At 42.9% G+C, this 16,284-nt stretch overlaps 1 protein-coding gene across 1 annotated transcript in view; it reads right to left on the reverse strand.

Annotated features, from left to right (window-relative positions):
- Positions 1 to 16,284, reverse strand: part of LOC145347910 (regulator of G-protein signaling 5-like) — a 47,129-nt gene that overhangs the window by 14,317 nt on the left and 16,528 nt on the right. The gene's annotated exons all lie outside the window — the stretch shown is intronic.

Genomic DNA, 16,284 nt, shown 5'->3' on the forward strand with positions numbered 1-16,284 from the left:
TCAATTATAACCACATTTTCCCCAATGGAATCTGCACCAGAAAACAAAAAAATTCTCTCAATTATGAATTGGGAACCATTGGAGCTATAATATTTGTACTTTCTTCCCAGCACTCCTATTTCCCTGACATCCATCTTGCCAGTATTATTATCACCACTGAGATTAAAAGAATGGCATCCACGGCCTTGTGAATAGTTTTGTCTTGGGCCAAGAAAGTTGTAGGTTTAAATCCAATATCAAAATCGGAACACAAAATCTAGGCTGCTAGTACTGAGGAACTGCTGCATTGTTGGAGGTGCTGCAGTTTTGGTCAGACGTGAACCAGTTGCCTTGGCCAACAGCAAACATATAAACAGATCACATGTGTCATTTGAAAAAGAACAGGGAGTTCCTGGCCAACATACTTCCCTCACCATCAGTGAAAATTGATTAATTAGTGAGTTATTTGAACTCTGTTGGATTTTGCATTACACATCATGTGACAATACAATTTAACACCGCAATGTCATTCATCAATTGTTAACAGGCAGATGGAAATTTGTTTCAAGGCAAACATGTTGTATTTAGCTTTTTTTCATGCAGTTAACACTCACAGAAGGAAAACAATCTAACAGATGTAATAAAATATCTTTATTTACATGAAATCTGTCAGTAGATAACAGTGAGCACTAAATCAGGAACACTGAGTAGCTTCTTGTGCTTGGAGTCAGATTGAATTGTTAACTAGGAAGAGCAGGTCGAGATGGCTAAATACAAGGTGACTTGAAACAAATTTTTCTTCATTTTGATTTGATTATTGTCACATGCATTAACATACAGTGAAAAGTACTATTTCTTGCACGCTATACTGACAAAACATACCACTCAGAGATGGAAACTAGAGCCTGTAGAATGTAGTGTTACAGCCATAGCTAGGGTGTAGAGAAAGGTCAACTTAATGCAAGATAAGTCCATTCAAAAGTCTGACAGCAGCAGGGAAGAAGCTGTTCTTGAGAAGGTTGGTATGTGACCTCAGACATTGTATTTTTTTCCTGAAGGTGGAAGGTGGAAGAGAGAATGTCCATGGTGCATGGGACCCTTAATTATGCTGGCTGCTTTGTCGAGGCAGCGGGAAGTGCAGACAGAGTCAATGGATGGGAGGTTAGCTTGTGTGATGGATTGGGCTACATTCATGACTTTTTGTAGTTCCTTGCGGTCTTGGGCAGAGCAAGAGCCATACCAAGCTGTGATACAGCCAGAAAGAATGTTTTCTATGGTGCATCTGTAAAAGCTAAGTGAGAGTCGTAGCTGACATGCCAAATTTCCTTAGTCTTCTGAGAAAATAGAGGCATTGGTGGGCTTTCTTAACTATACTGTCAGCATGGGGAGACCAGGACAGGTTGTTGGTGATCTGGATACCTAAAAACTTGAAGCTCTCGACACTTTCTACTTTATCTCCATTGATATAGACAAGGACATGTTCTCTTTTACGCTTCCTGAAGTTGATGACAATCTCCTGTACTTTGTTGACATTAAGGGAGAGATTATTGTTGTCTCACCCATTCCTGTACCCTGTCCCATCATTGTTTGAGATCCAACGCACTATGGTGGTGTCGTCAGCAAACTTGAAAATCGAATTGGAGGGGAATTTGGCCACACAGTCAGAGGTGTATAAGGAGTATAGTAGGGGGCTGAGAGCACAGCCTTGTGGGGCACTGGTGTTGAGGATTATCATGGAGGAGGTTTTGTTGCCTATCCTTACTGATTGTAGTCTGTGAGTTAGGAAGTTCAGGATCCAGTCACAGAGGGAGATGCTGAGGCCCAGGCCATGGTGTTTGGAGATGAGTCTCATGGAAATAATAGTGTTGAAGGCTGAGCTGTACTCAATAAGCAGGAGTCTGACATAGGTGTCCTTTTTATCTAGATATTCCAGGGTTGAGTGCAGGGCTAGGGAAATGGCGTTTGCTGTGTACCTGTTGTGACAGTAGGCAAACTATGATGGATCCAGGTAGTCCGGGAGGCTGGAATTGATTCATGCCATGACAAACCTTTCGAAGCACTTCATAATGATGGATATCAGAGCCACCGGCCGATAGTCATTAAGGCGTGCTGCTTGGTTTTTCTTACGTACCGGGATGATGGTCATCTTCTTGAAGCAAATAGGGATCTTAGATTGTTGTAAAGAAAGGTTGAAGATGTCTGTGAATACCTCTGCCAGTTGATCCACACAGGCTTTGAGTGCATGTCTAGGTCCCCCATCCAGGCCAATTGCCTTCCGTAGGTTGACCTTCAAGAAAGCTGCTCAGACATCTGCAATGGTGACGCCAGATATAGGTTCATCCAGGGTGGTGGGCATGTTGTCGCTGACCTCTTGCTCAAAACAGGCATAGAATGCATTGTGCTCATCAGGGAGGGGTGTATTGGAGTCGGCAATTTTGCATGCTTTCATCTTGTAGCTTGTAATGTCTTACAGACCTTACCATAGTCAGATAGTCAGCGGGGGTCGGTGTGGCTAGCCTGGAACTCCAGCTTGATCCGATATTGTCTTTTGGCATCTTTGATGGATCTCCTTAGATCATATCTAGATTTCTTGTATTGGTCAATGTTGCCTGACTTGAATGCCTCAAACCTGGACTTCAGCAAGCAATAGATATTATTGTTCATCCATGGTTTCTGGTTGGGGAACACATGGATTTGCTTCTTTGGAACACAGTCTTCTACACACTTACTTATTAATGATGTCAGTTACTGTAGTGGCGTACTCGTTCAGGCTGGTGGCAGAATTTTTAAATACTGACCAGTCCACTGACTCCAAGCATCCCCATAAGAAATCATATGATTCCTCAGACCAACCTTGCATGACTTTCTTTGACAGATTCTCCCGCTTCAGTTTTTGCTTGTAAACTGGGAGCAGGAGTTCAGCCTTGTGGTCTGATTTGCCAAAATGTGGGCAGGCGATAGAGCGTAGGCATGTTTGATATTTGTGTAGCAGTGGTGTGGGATGTTTGGGCGTCTCGTGGTGCAGGAGACGTGTTGGTGGTAACTTGATAGTACGCTATTGAGCTTGGCCTAACTGAAGTTCCCAGCCACAATGAACAAGGCCTCAGCATGTTTTGTCTTAAGGCTATTCACAGTGGTGCATATTTCATCCAGCGTGACCTTCACGTGTGCATGGGGTGGATGTAAACTGCCATCAGGATAATGGAAGTGAACACCTGCAGAAAGTAGTAGGGGCAGCATTTTAGTGTCAGGTATCCTCAGTCTGGGGAACAGAAAGCTGCCAGTGTTGCTACGTCTAAGCACCACGAGGTATTGATGAGAAAGCAGACCCCACCTCCCTGGCCTTGCCTAAGGCCACTGTACGGTCCATTTGATGGATTAAGAAGCCCTCTTCTGGTTGTAGAACCCTGTCCACTAAGCAAGAATAAGTCATGTCTCCATGAAACAGAGTATATAGCAATCCCTCAGTTCTCTTTGGAAAGTGAGTCTAGCTCTAAGTTCACCTAGCTTGTTTTTCAGAGACTGGACATTTGCAAGGAATGAGCTGGGGAGGGAGGCCTTGGGACCACATTATTTCACTCTCACCTGCAGGCCTGCATGTTTTCCATGCTTCCTGGAGTGTCTGCTTTTTTAAGCCTGGGAGCCGGTGAGAGTGGTTTGCTCTGTTAAGGGTATGATTGTGTCCAATGAGGTTCTTCGCTCTGGTCGGTGTGCAGATGGAGGATTTGTTGCCTTGCTTACAGTTTATGCCTGCAATCCTATTTGATTGAAAATGTGTTTTATCTGGCATCATTTTTCCATGACGTACAACAGATTGTGTGACATTCTGGTTCATTTACCAGAATTTTGCTGCCTAGTTAGTACAAAGAAAAACTAATCACTCCAAGTTCAAGTTTTGGATGGTTTCCAAAAATAAGCCCATATTTTAGCCCCTAAGCGTCAGAATGTCTCTCAATCCTGAAGCTGATTTTTGGATATCCTTTAGCCAAGCAATTCACCGTAGCCCAAAGGCCTCTGTGGCAGGCTACCAAGCGATGCCTGCTATTAATTTGACTTGCTCTTGTCTGTTTAACCTGTTTTGTTCCACATGTTGCTGGAAGTGGGAGATGGAAATGGTGCCACACCCTGTACAGGACATCAGGGGTCGGAATGTTCAAGGAATGTTCATTGTGGAGCTCCTAAACAGATCATATTGAAGAACTGTGAAATTGACAGCATAAGGGCTGAGAAGGCAATGTAAATGGTGTGACGGCCTTCACGGTGACAGGAATTAAGCATGGGAACAAGGATGTTTTCTTGTAGCTGTACAGGGTTTTGCTGAGGCCACACCTGGAGTATCATGTGCAGTTTTGGTCTCCTTCCCCAAGAAAGGATATACTTACCACAGACAAAGATTCCTGGGATGATGGGGTTGTCACACAAGGAGATTCGATCTGTATTCACCGGAGATCTCAACTAATAAAATTCTGGCAAGGCTGGACAGATTCGATGAAGGGATAATATTTCCCCTGGCTGGGGGAATCTAGGACAGGGACCATGCTTTCAGAATACACAGGAAGCCAATTTAGGACTGAGAGGAGGAGAAATTTCTTCATTTAGAGGGTGATGAACCTATGGAATTCTCTACTACAGAAGATTGCAATGTCAAATCAAAGTACAGGAATAAAGAGAAGGAAATAAATATGAGAGAGAGAAAAAATGACAAAGAAAATAAGCAAACCTTTAATAATTAAAACCTAAAAGAATAGTAGTCCTAGAGAGGTTGACTTGTGATAGTTACAGGCAAAAAGCATACATCAGTTGAAAGGGATAAGCCCTACTTTTTTGGTGAGTGTGGCTTGTGTCTACTGACAAATGGTGAGTTAGATTGCACAATGTCATTAACATGAAAGTAAGTATACAATGGCTCTCCTCAGTGACACCATGATTTTCACATTCAGTCGCATCTTATCTGAAATTGCTGCGAAGAATTGTTAACCTCACCATTATTTTGACAGTAGTTTTGGGTCCACTATCTACCCAGCGATCATCATAATCCACTTACTGAACTTGTTTTGCTACATGAAGGCTCAAACATATAAAGATCACAGCAAGTGTTTAACATCAGAAAACAATCTGTTGATGTCAGATTCAGTGATGCGACACATGTTCAGATGTAATGAATAGTATGTTTGCCCAAGACGCAAACAGTAATTGTGACCAAGAAAGAAGCATTTGCTTGACCCACGGTGCCTAATTTGATGGGCTGAAACTTCTATAATTATAATTTATTACATATCAAAAACAGACCAGAAAATTGTTATTTTGAAAAAGGAGAACATACTGTGGTGAAAATATTATTGGCTGTAGCTGAGGATTTAGCATTCTTCATAAAATAATTGGATGATCCATTCCATGTGGGATTTGCTTTGAACAAAATAAAGAAATACTGTCTAATGGGAAAGGGAATATCAAACTGGGTTTGAATAATGTACTTCTTCCCCAGCAACTATTAGATGCAAATATAGCTCTTGACTGATGAGAAAATCTGATCATTGCCTTCTTATTCCAGCCCTTTACAGCTGGCAAAGAAAGCACTCTTTTCTCCCCTAACCTTCTAACAAATACATTTCTTTGCCTTGCCTGGAGTGAAAAAATCTATCCCAAAGATAGTTTAGTTTTATTCTGACTTCTTTGCAAAGATATACATGAATAATCAGGGTTTGAATATAAGCACAACTTTCAATTCACTTTCCGACAGTATAAGAAAAAGGCAAAAAAAAGGGAAAGTTCATGTATTTTATTTCCAAATCATTCTTTCTCCCTGGTTTCTTTTTTTTTGCCAGCTGTTTTGTTTCTCCTTGAAATTGCTATTTATACCTTTCCCTCATTTTGCTTTGTGCTCTTTTCTTTCTCACCTACTACCCATTCATTTAGGAACATTGGAAATAGGAGCAGAACTCAGCCATTCAGCCCATCGTGCCTGCTCCACCATTCAATCATGATGATGATGCAATTTTTATCCCCATTATCCTTGAAGCCATTATTATCCAGAAATCTAACAAGTTCTGTGTTGAACATATGCAATGCCTGAACTTCCACAGTCCTCTGGGGTAGAGAATTCCAAAGATTCACCACCGCAATAAAGAAATTCCTCCTCATTTCACTCTTGTTTTTCTTATTTGCCCAGATCCAACTCAGTTCCCTCTGAATTCTGAACCATTCTTACAGAAATTTGGAAGCCAAAATGCTTGTAGACGTGCATTTTTGTGGGAAATCCATTTAGTTCAGGTTTCTCTTGGCATATGGTGTCTCAAGATGGGAGAAGTGTTCAGTGTAAGATGGTAGTGTTGAGCTGAAGTCCATTTATATACCATGCAGCAACATCACAGTGGCCATTTTGGAATTAAATTGAATAAATGTTCAAGTCAATTTGCATTTCCAGAGTTCAACAAATATTTTGAAATTAGAAAAAGCTGGGTAAGGATTGTGCAAAATCTGGAAATGTGTAAAGCAAACTATGTCGATGAGGTCCACATTGACTGAAAGAAAAATCAACATTACTGCCTTCCGTTTCTTCCTAAACTGCAAACAGCTGTTGCCAGCAGCTAAATTGCAAAAGCTTTACAACATTGCTCTGATATACGTTTTCCCTGCAGAAATACAGAATATTTTCACAGCATGTAAATTTAGTCTGTATTGATTCATCATTGGTACTGGCTCCTTCAAGTTGCTTTTATCTATCTAAATGTCTTCAAAACCATTTAAAGAGATGGGAGTGCAGGAGGAGAGTAGATACAGAAAACAGAACATCTCTAATGACCTAAACCAGCTTCACTACATAACTCAAAAAGACAAAGATATACAAGCAAATCTTACAAAAACAGGGAATGCCGAATTGCATTACTGTAGTAATTGCCTTTTAGACAGTAAAAAGTCTGACAACACCAGGTTTTAGTCCAACCTATTTATTTGATAATATACTCGCAAGCTTTCGAGGGGTTACCCTCTTCGTCAGGTGAATGGAGAGTTCTGGCCTCAGACAGAGCATATAAAGCACAGACAGTTTAGAGATTACTGATTAAAATGCGAATCCTTACACCTAACCTGCTGTTCAAGACCTGAAGTGGCTGATAATGTGAGTGGTAGGAGCACTGATCACAGTTTAAAGAGATGTGTATTGTCTCCAGACAGTACAGTAAGTGAGGTTTTGCAAACCCAGGCAAGTCACGGGGGTTACAGATAGTGCGACATGAACCCAAGATCCCTGTTGAGACCGTCCTCATGTGTGCGGAACTTGGCTATCAGTCTCTGCTCAGCGACTCTGCGCTGTCGTGTGTTGTGAAGGCCGCCTTGGAGAATGCTTACCCGAAGGTCAGAGGCTGAATGCCCGTGACCACTGAAGTGTTCGCCAACAGGAAGGGAACAGTCTTGCCTGGTGACTGTCGAGCGATGTTCATTCATCCGTTGTCGTAGCGTCTGCATGGTCTCCCCAATGTACCATGCTTCGGGACATCCTTTCTTGCAACGTATCAGGTAGACAATGTTGGCCGAGTTGCAAGAGTATTTACCGTGTACCTGGTGGATGGTATTCTCACGTGTGATGATGGTATCCATGTCGATGATCCGGCATGTCTTGCAGAGGTTGCTGTGACAGGGTTGTGTGGTATTGTGGTCACTGTTTTCCTGAAGGCTGGGTAGTTTGCTGCGAACAATGGTCTGTTTGAGGTTGTGTGGTTGTCTGAAAGCAAGAAGTGGGGGTGTGGGGAGGGCCCTGGCGAGATGTTCGTCTTCATCAATGATATGTTGAAGACTCCGGAGAAGATGTCGTAGCTTCTCCGCTCCGGGGAAGTACTGGACGACGAAGGGAACTCTGTCCACTGTGTCCCGTGTTTGTCTTCTGAGGAGATCGGTGCGGAAGACAAACACGGGACACAGTGGACAGAGTTCCCTTCGTCGTCCAGTACTTCCCCGGAGCGGAGAAGCTACGACATCTTCTCCGGAGTCTTCAACATATCATTGATGAAGACGAACATCTCGCCAGGGCCCTCCCCACACCCCCACTTCTTGCTTTCAGACAACCACACAACCTCAAACAGACCATTGTTCGCAGCAAACTACCCAGCCTTCAGGAAAACAGTGACCACAATACCACACAACCCTGTCACAGCAACCTCTGCAAGACATGCCGGATCATCGACATGGATACCATCATCACACGTGAGAATACCATCCACCAGGTACACGGTAAATACTCTTGCAACTCGGCCAACATTGTCTACCTGATACGTTGCAAGAAAGGATGTCCCGAAGCATGGTACATTGGGGAGACCATGCAGACGCTACGACAACGGATGAATGAACATCGCTCGACAGTCACCAGGCAAGACTGTTCCCTTCCTGTTGGCGAACACTTCAGTGGTCACGGGCATTCAGCCTCTGACCTTCGGGTAAGCATTCTCCAAGGCGGCCTTCACAACACACGACAGCGCAGAGTCGCTGAGCAGAGACTGATAGCCAAGTTCCGCACACATGAGGACGGTCTCAACAGGGATCTTGGGTTCATGTCGCACTATCTGTAACCCCCGTGACTTGCCTGGGTTTGCAAAACCTCACTTACTGTACTGTCTGGAGACAATACACATCTCTTTAAACTGTGATCAGTGCTCCTACCACTCACATTATCAGCCACTTCAGGTCTTGAACAGCAGGTTAGGTGTAAGGATTCGCATTTTAATCAGTAATCTCTAAACTGTCTGTGCTTTATATGCTCTGTCTGAGGCCAGAACTCTCCATTCACCTGACGAAGAGGGTAACCCCTCGAAAGCTTGCGAGTATATTATCAAATAAATAGGTTGGACTAAAACCTGGTGTTGTCAGACTTTTTACTGTGTTTACGCCAGTCCAACGCCGGCATACCCACATCGTAATTGCCTTTTAGCACAGACTTTATAAGAAATTATGTTCTGGACTAAGTCCAAATAATTGTATTGTCCCTTGTTTCACCCTCTTTTCTTTTGAGAAGTGAAATCATCATTATTTTTCTTTAACTCTCTGCATTTTACAACCATTCTCCCATTTCTCTTTTCTAAACACTCAGGTCTTCTACTCATTTGTTCAATGTTAACTGTTAATTCACTGGGCTGTTGTTGCAAAAGTTTAATAAGATGCACGACATATGGAGCTGTAATCATCATCACAGCCTGTATCCATGTTAAAGTACCAGAGAAATTGGTCCAGTCAAAGGGATAGATGTAGAAAGCTCTTTGGAAAGACTCTGAACTATGCTTTATGTCACTAGACAATCATGCAAATTGGATAGAATCAACAGAAAGGCAGAAACAAATATGGAAATTTGCAGATTTGCATTTAAATTAGGAGCAGTGTCTGAATAGGAAAAATCCATGTGAAAAATTGGGGCTAACAGTCCAGGCACCACCCTCAATATTGCTTAAGATCCATGAGGCAGTAAAGCTTGGGGGTGAATTCTGCCAAGGGACCTTGGCAGGCTCAATGGTGGACAAGAGGAAGAATTCAGCAGGAAGTCAGTTTTATGCTGGCATGAATTTCCTGTTGGATCTTCTGCTGGTGTCCATCATGGTGGATTGGCAACTGGAGTGAAACTGATTTGCATCCTGCTAATGGGATACAGATGAAGGAAGATCATCCAGGTCTGATTCTCCATGACGCCAGTGAGAAAACACATGGTGCAAAACACATCTGGAATGATGTGGCTTGCAGGTGTCAGGACTCACCTGAAGAATACCTGGGGCTGCCTTCGGAGTTTGGAATGGAGGTTGCTGGCAACCTTGGAGCCATGCGGCAGAGGGGTGGGGTGGATGGAATCTACAGGTGGACTTTCCAGATTTGGTGTCCTGGAAGAGGTCCAGCTCCATGCCTCGTTAACATGGAACAAATGAGTTTGTGGAGATCTATCTAATTTCTCAGGGGATCCATCTTCCTGTCTTAGAGTGCTCCCAGAGTCCACCATAATGTTCAGAAGATCCATCTTCTTTCTTCAAATCATGGGTCAGTATGGTGGGCAGCTTTGCAATATGGTGCCCAGATACCCCAGTGGCTATATGCCATCAGGCCTGCCCCACTGCGGAATGGCCCCAGGGGCATAATTCATGAGTTTGGGACTGGGGGATATGGCAAGTTTTCCAGCCAGCCTCCGCAGCAGGAAATACCCCAGCAACATTGCAACCAAATACAAAATTGCCACTGAAATCTGCACTAACACAGGCGCTTGAACCTTCGTCTAGCTCAAGGAACGCAATTGCTTCTGTTGAACAAACATGAAGGAAGTTCCAAGTTGTCCTGCCCGATTAAGTCCTTTTAAAAAAGTTACCTTTGTCTCCGAAAGACTGAATGTCACTGAAGATGCCGCAAACAAAGAAAAAAGTTGTGATGATGAAAGAAGCCTGCCTTGGGACTTGGTGCCAGACAGAAGATTTCTGCCCTCCTTCAATTTTAACTTGTTTCTCTAATCTTTCACTGGCGCGTAATAATTAGTTTAATTTCCAAAACTCAATTAATTGGACTCCATTCGGTTCCAGTTATTAGTTGTATAGGTGACAGGAGGATGTGGTTTGTTAGTGGGATGAAAGGAAAGAAATGCGTTCCTTTGAGCCAAGACAAATTTCTAAATCTATGAGCATATCATTAGAAAATGGTTTCAGTTGCAGTCAGGGTGGAAGAGAACAGCAGAAGCAGTTGGCAGCACCTTAAGAATCGAAAGGTTGAGCAGGTCAACATAATGCATTACCTGGTATTGCTTTATGTTCCAATACTTCTCAGTGAAAGCGGATGCATTTTGTTTAAGTTATGAAGATTAATGTACAATGCAAGGATATATGCAAGTAAATTAGCTTCATTTGGTAAATTGTTTCAAAGGGAATAGATGGCAAAAGCAATGGCTGGATCCTTACTTGAATCCACCATGATTTTTACAGCTTATTACATTACTGGAACTCGGTTTTGTCTGGACAAAGACCATGATGCTCGGTTGTAGTTTACTAGAAGGCACATGGGTTTATATAAGCTGCACCTTTATGTGCACTATTACCTCAATGTGACCTCCAACTACCATTGACAGATAATTTGAAAATCATTGTAATTTGTTCTTCCATTATTTTGAATGTGGAATAATCCATAACAGTGATACATAACCACCGAGGAAAACAAGCGAGGCAACTCTGCAGTAATTCATTTATGCAAGTTGCTGGAGGGGATTGCTGTGAAATAAATGTGCTTTTATTTGCTATAATCTTTTTAAACTCAAGGTGCTCCCTCCAGGCTACAGCATGTGTACCAAACAACTGAAAACATTACAATCTGTTTTACTGCCTCTCAATCTGTCCAGTTACAAAATGTCAGCTTTACTCAGTGGGCTGTACACTCATCTCCAAGTTAGAAAATCCAGGGTTCAAGCCCCACTCTAGGACCTGAGCACCTAGCCCAGCCTGATACTTTTAGTGTAGTGTTGAAGGAATAAAGATCCATCGGGGGAACATCTTTGAGGCAAGGTGCATGTACAAGATTCGAGCATACTACCCGAGGAAGAGAGGACTGTGCTAATTTTTTTGTCATTATTAATTCCTTAACCAACATCATCCAAGCACACTAGCTAGTGCAGAGTCATTGAGCCCGATTTTACCATTGCGTCGCACCCGTTTTTGGGCGTGAAAACACGGTAAAGTTGGGTGTGAGGCCATTAACATGATCCGCGCCCATGCAGATGGCCACTTTACCGGGGCCCAGGAATGGCCGCAATCCAATTCTTGCTCGAAACTGGTGCAACGGTGATTTAAATGCATTTGCATGCATTTCAATTGAGTTAATGAATTGTCTGCCCAACTTTATCAGCATTTCCCCCTTTACCACCATGTTCGCCAATCCGCAATAGCATCAAAATGGACACGCTGATTAAAAGCCTGTTTTGGGTGCTCCAGCTGCTGAAGGGGTGAGTTCAGAACTTCCAATGGCTCTCTGACTCAGATCAACGGTGAGGGGGAGTGAGTGTAGGCGCGCCTGATCATTCTGTGGTGGGGGGGGAGGCCCGATTGTTGTCCGGTGGGCATAGGGGGGCACAGGCCATTCTCAGGGGTGGGGGGAATGAGCCAAGATCATTTTCTGGTTTGGAGGAGGGGAGGGGGAGGAGGGAGACAGGTAAGATGTATCACTGGTTGGGGTGGGGGTGTGGGCAAGGCCAGATGGATCTCTGATGGGGGATGCGATCGGGCTGGGTAGCAAGGGAATGGATGGATAAGGGGGACAGTGATGTCTGTGGGGGCCATTGCTCCTGCTTTTCGCTCCTGGGCCGCTGTCTGCAGCTCGCGAGCAATGAGACAGGGGCTCACTTTTTCAAATTTTTTTCTAACTGCGCATGTGCAGTTCAGCACTCCGATCGTTTCAGCTGCACTAAGCCCCGCCCACACTGCAATTCGGACTTGCAATTCTTTTTCAGGCTGAGTGCATATGGGAGCATCTGAAAGCAGATTTCTAAGTCGAATCTCAATTGCGCCCAGATTCAGCACTTAGAATGAAAATGATAAAATCAGGCCCTTGGTGTTCAATTTTTTTTGATACCTTTCAGTACTTCATTTCTAATCAGAAAAGCTAGTTCAAATTTAGTCCAATCACAGTCCCCACAATGAACAAACCAGAACCAAGCAACAAGACAAGACTTTGCATCCCCATCCTGGGCTCAGTCAAACAAGATCCAAGCTGACAGGAAGAGGCATTGCACCTCCTCCCGGGCTTGATCTAACACACTTCATCTTAGCTAAAAGGCTGAGATGGCTTTGAAAAAATTGCATCAGGTAAAGCCTTGGTTTAATCTCATTGGCTACCCAAATCCTTTACCCTGGCCCAATCGCAGGAGTCAGCACGCCCCTCCTCCCCCTCACCCCGCCCAACTAGTGCAATGGGCTTGCCTCGTCCCCTGCCTGATCACAGTAATTTGAGATCATCAAACCATTGGGCAACAACTGATGGTACTTATCTAGAGCATCCTGCTTTATTCCTTTCAGTGTTTAATCTCTCTTGCTTTTTTGTCCCTCCTCACAAACCTTTTTCTATCCTCCCATCTTTCCCTATTGGTGTACTTCCTTAAAACCTGCTATACCTCCGATTTTTTTCCAGTTCTGATACAAAATTCAATCAGAAACGTGGGTGGCAGAGGCTATGTCATCCACAAGAAAATCAGGTGGCATCTGCGTCAAACTGCTCCCTGGAAGCCCAAGCAAAATAATGTCCCTAATTGGCAGCATCCAGACTGGCTCATCTAGACTGGGAGGAGGGTCCAGTGCATGGGTCGGGATTGATCTCCTGCAGGCCTTCCACTTTTCTGATACTGGTTCCCTCAATTCGGCACAGTGCCTTCGAGCAAACCATTAGAAGGTCACTGGCAAACTCAGTACTTGCTCACTGGATAGCTGCCCCAGGATGATGAGTCCGCTGACAAGATGATGGCCCTCAATGACCTCTGGATGGCAAAGCTTCCCCACCCTAGACTTAATTTGAGGGGAAGCAGGAAACATCTCCACCCCGTGCCCACCCATCACCATCTCCATGATCCGGGGTTGGGGGGGAGGCATTAAATACTGTCATTTAACTTTGTTACACTCTCCACAGATGTTGCTGATCTGCAGAGTGTCTCCAGCAATATTTTTGTTTACATATTAGAAAGTAGTTGACTGTGTTGCACTTACAGAACCTTACTGTGCATCAATTGGTTTCCACTTTTGTTGGCAAACAACAGTTCAAAAGTAATTTATTGACTATGGATGTGGGAGGGTATATTGCTGAAATTAAGCTGTTTGTTTCCCAAAGTTTCCTTATAAGATTTGGGTTTCTGTGCAAGTGTTTACAGAAAGAGTAACTGAACATATAATTCTTCACAATTTGATTTGTTAAAGACACAACGCTGTGGCTCAAGTTTCCCTGAGACACTTCCTTGGAAGAAGAAAGGAGGAAAATCAGGGAACATCAGGCTGGCTGTCTCTGGTCCGATTGCCTTTCCCGTGAATTGGAACATTCTGCTGCCAAGCAGACCTGTAATTTGATTTCTGGCACGCAGAGTGTTACGTATTTGTTGATTTACTATAAATCTTAGATGTTCAAATGTATTTCAAGAGTAATGCTGAGAAGACACTAGTTTCAAATCCAGACAGGTTTATTTACTGTGGTAGTCTGGCCTCTGCAAGGGATATGTGTTTGTGGGTCACAGGAGCTTCCTGGGACCTATCAGAAGGAAGTGCATGAACCGGATCCTATCGGGTGTTAGGGTGAGAGTGCAGTTCCTAGTTGGAGGGAACCTTTAGGTGTGAGACCAGGAATCGGTGGAACTAGACCTGTACCTACATTGAGCTTATTTGTATGTAGTTTTATCTTTCCTTCAATAAATCACTGTTTGATTCAAGGCTTCCTAGTTGTGACCTCACACTACAACATTTAAAAATATCTTTAAAAAAAACTTAACAGGAGTTTCCACACATTGTCTGAGCCAGAACCCAAATCTTACTTCTCTATCTAATTAGCTCTCTCGTTCCACCAATAGCTTAAGCAATCAAGTGCTGGTTTTGATCAGAGAACAAAATGACCTAATTAAACACAGATCAATCAAACCATTGAACATACAGAGTACTTGCATACTGTTTACTGAAAAGTAAATGAACCCCTAGTGTGAATAAATCTGTTGTCGTAAAGATCCTTCTCTTGGTTAGTTTCTCTTATCTTTTGATGGAATGGTCCAGAGGGCCTTGAAATAAAAGCAGCTAATTGAAGTAAAGTTTATTTATTGGTCACAAGTAAGGCTTACATTAACATTGCAATGAAGTTACTGTGAAATTCCCCTAGCTGTCACATTCCAGCACCTGTTTGGGACAATGTATCTAACCAGCACATCTTTCAGATTAATTATTACCATGCCAATTTTAGCCCTTTTTTTGGCCATAACAATTTTCAGTGAATAAGGCACATATGGTGAGGACAGATTGAGTTCAAATGTTAGTTAGGACAAGGCTTGAATTTGCAAAATTCTGGGCCAAGTCCAAACTTCTCATTTCAGATTTCTATTAATCTACTCATCAAAAAAAAAAGCTACATTCTGGATATTACCCAAGTGGAAATTATATTTCTTGGAAATCTGCAAATGTTCTGGAGAGTGACATGTATAAGAATTCATAAAGCCTTGTTGCAATTCTGAATGATCTAACTGCTACAGTTAATGAAGTTAATTCCCTCAACCACCAACTAATTAAATTCACTGAGAATTTAAATAGGCTGTGCAGAATAACTGAAATATTTGCAGCAGAACATCAAGGAATGTATTCAAATACTCAATTCACACAATATTTATTTCCTGGTGACATGCAAAATAGAAAAGTGGAGAAATAATCTCTCACCTTGTGTCTATTACCAAAATCAGATATAATCAGTTCAAGGCAGCCAAAGTCTTACATTTCAAATGCTTTATAAACATTAGCATATTCCTTATGCTAATCTTTATCCACTGTAAAATAAGAAAGCCCCAAGGGAGATACGGTGCAGCACTTTGGAGCTTTCGTGCACTTGGTAGGTCATGTGCTTTGATTTGTTGTTCACACGTTCTGGCAATATGAGATAGTAAACGGAAAACACTGAGAGATTCTCACAGGCTCACAGTTTGTGACTGTTAACCTGCTAGCAGCAATGACACAAGATGGCGTAAATGTAGCAGGATGATTTACATCTCCAGACCCCGTTGCACATGTCTAAAAATTTGGAGTAAGGTTTACCTCCCCCACCCATAGCAGGGAAGTCACATTTTCACTTTGCCACAGTGAAATTGGGGAATTCCAAATTTGGTGCTTAACTAAGTAAATGTCTGCATTTACCGTCAGCCTGCAACTGTTAATGAAGTTGGTCCTGATTCTTTTCATGCCCAGTAAAGGCATGTCATATTAACTTTCAAGTCAGTATTTGTAAAGGTTAGGTACAAGTTGTTAAGATAGTTGCTGCAAATCATGTTCCTGTCGGCATTTGGATTACTGATAGTATCAAGTGGCTGGTGAATACTTTAAATATGGACATAGTGAGGGTACTACACAGCCATTTGTAGAATTCACACGTCTCATTGTTTAAGGATGGGCCAACACTCAACTAGATAAAAGGGAGGATTGTAATGAAATTTATCATTGCACCCCAATGGCCTCCTCCACCCAAATTAGACTGGGTGGGTCTCAGAAGTGTTAACCTATTGGTCATGTGATTGAAATGGATTTCAATGTCTGCACCCTTATTAAGCCAGGACCCAGCAGATTCATTAGAAACTTTAGTCAT

The sequence above is a fragment of the Carcharhinus amblyrhynchos genome, chromosome 9, assembly GCF_965287045.1.
Source record: "Carcharhinus amblyrhynchos chromosome 9, sCarAmb.v2.hapA, whole genome shotgun sequence".
NCBI classification, from domain to species: Eukaryota; Metazoa; Chordata; class Chondrichthyes; order Carcharhiniformes; family Carcharhinidae; genus Carcharhinus; species Carcharhinus amblyrhynchos.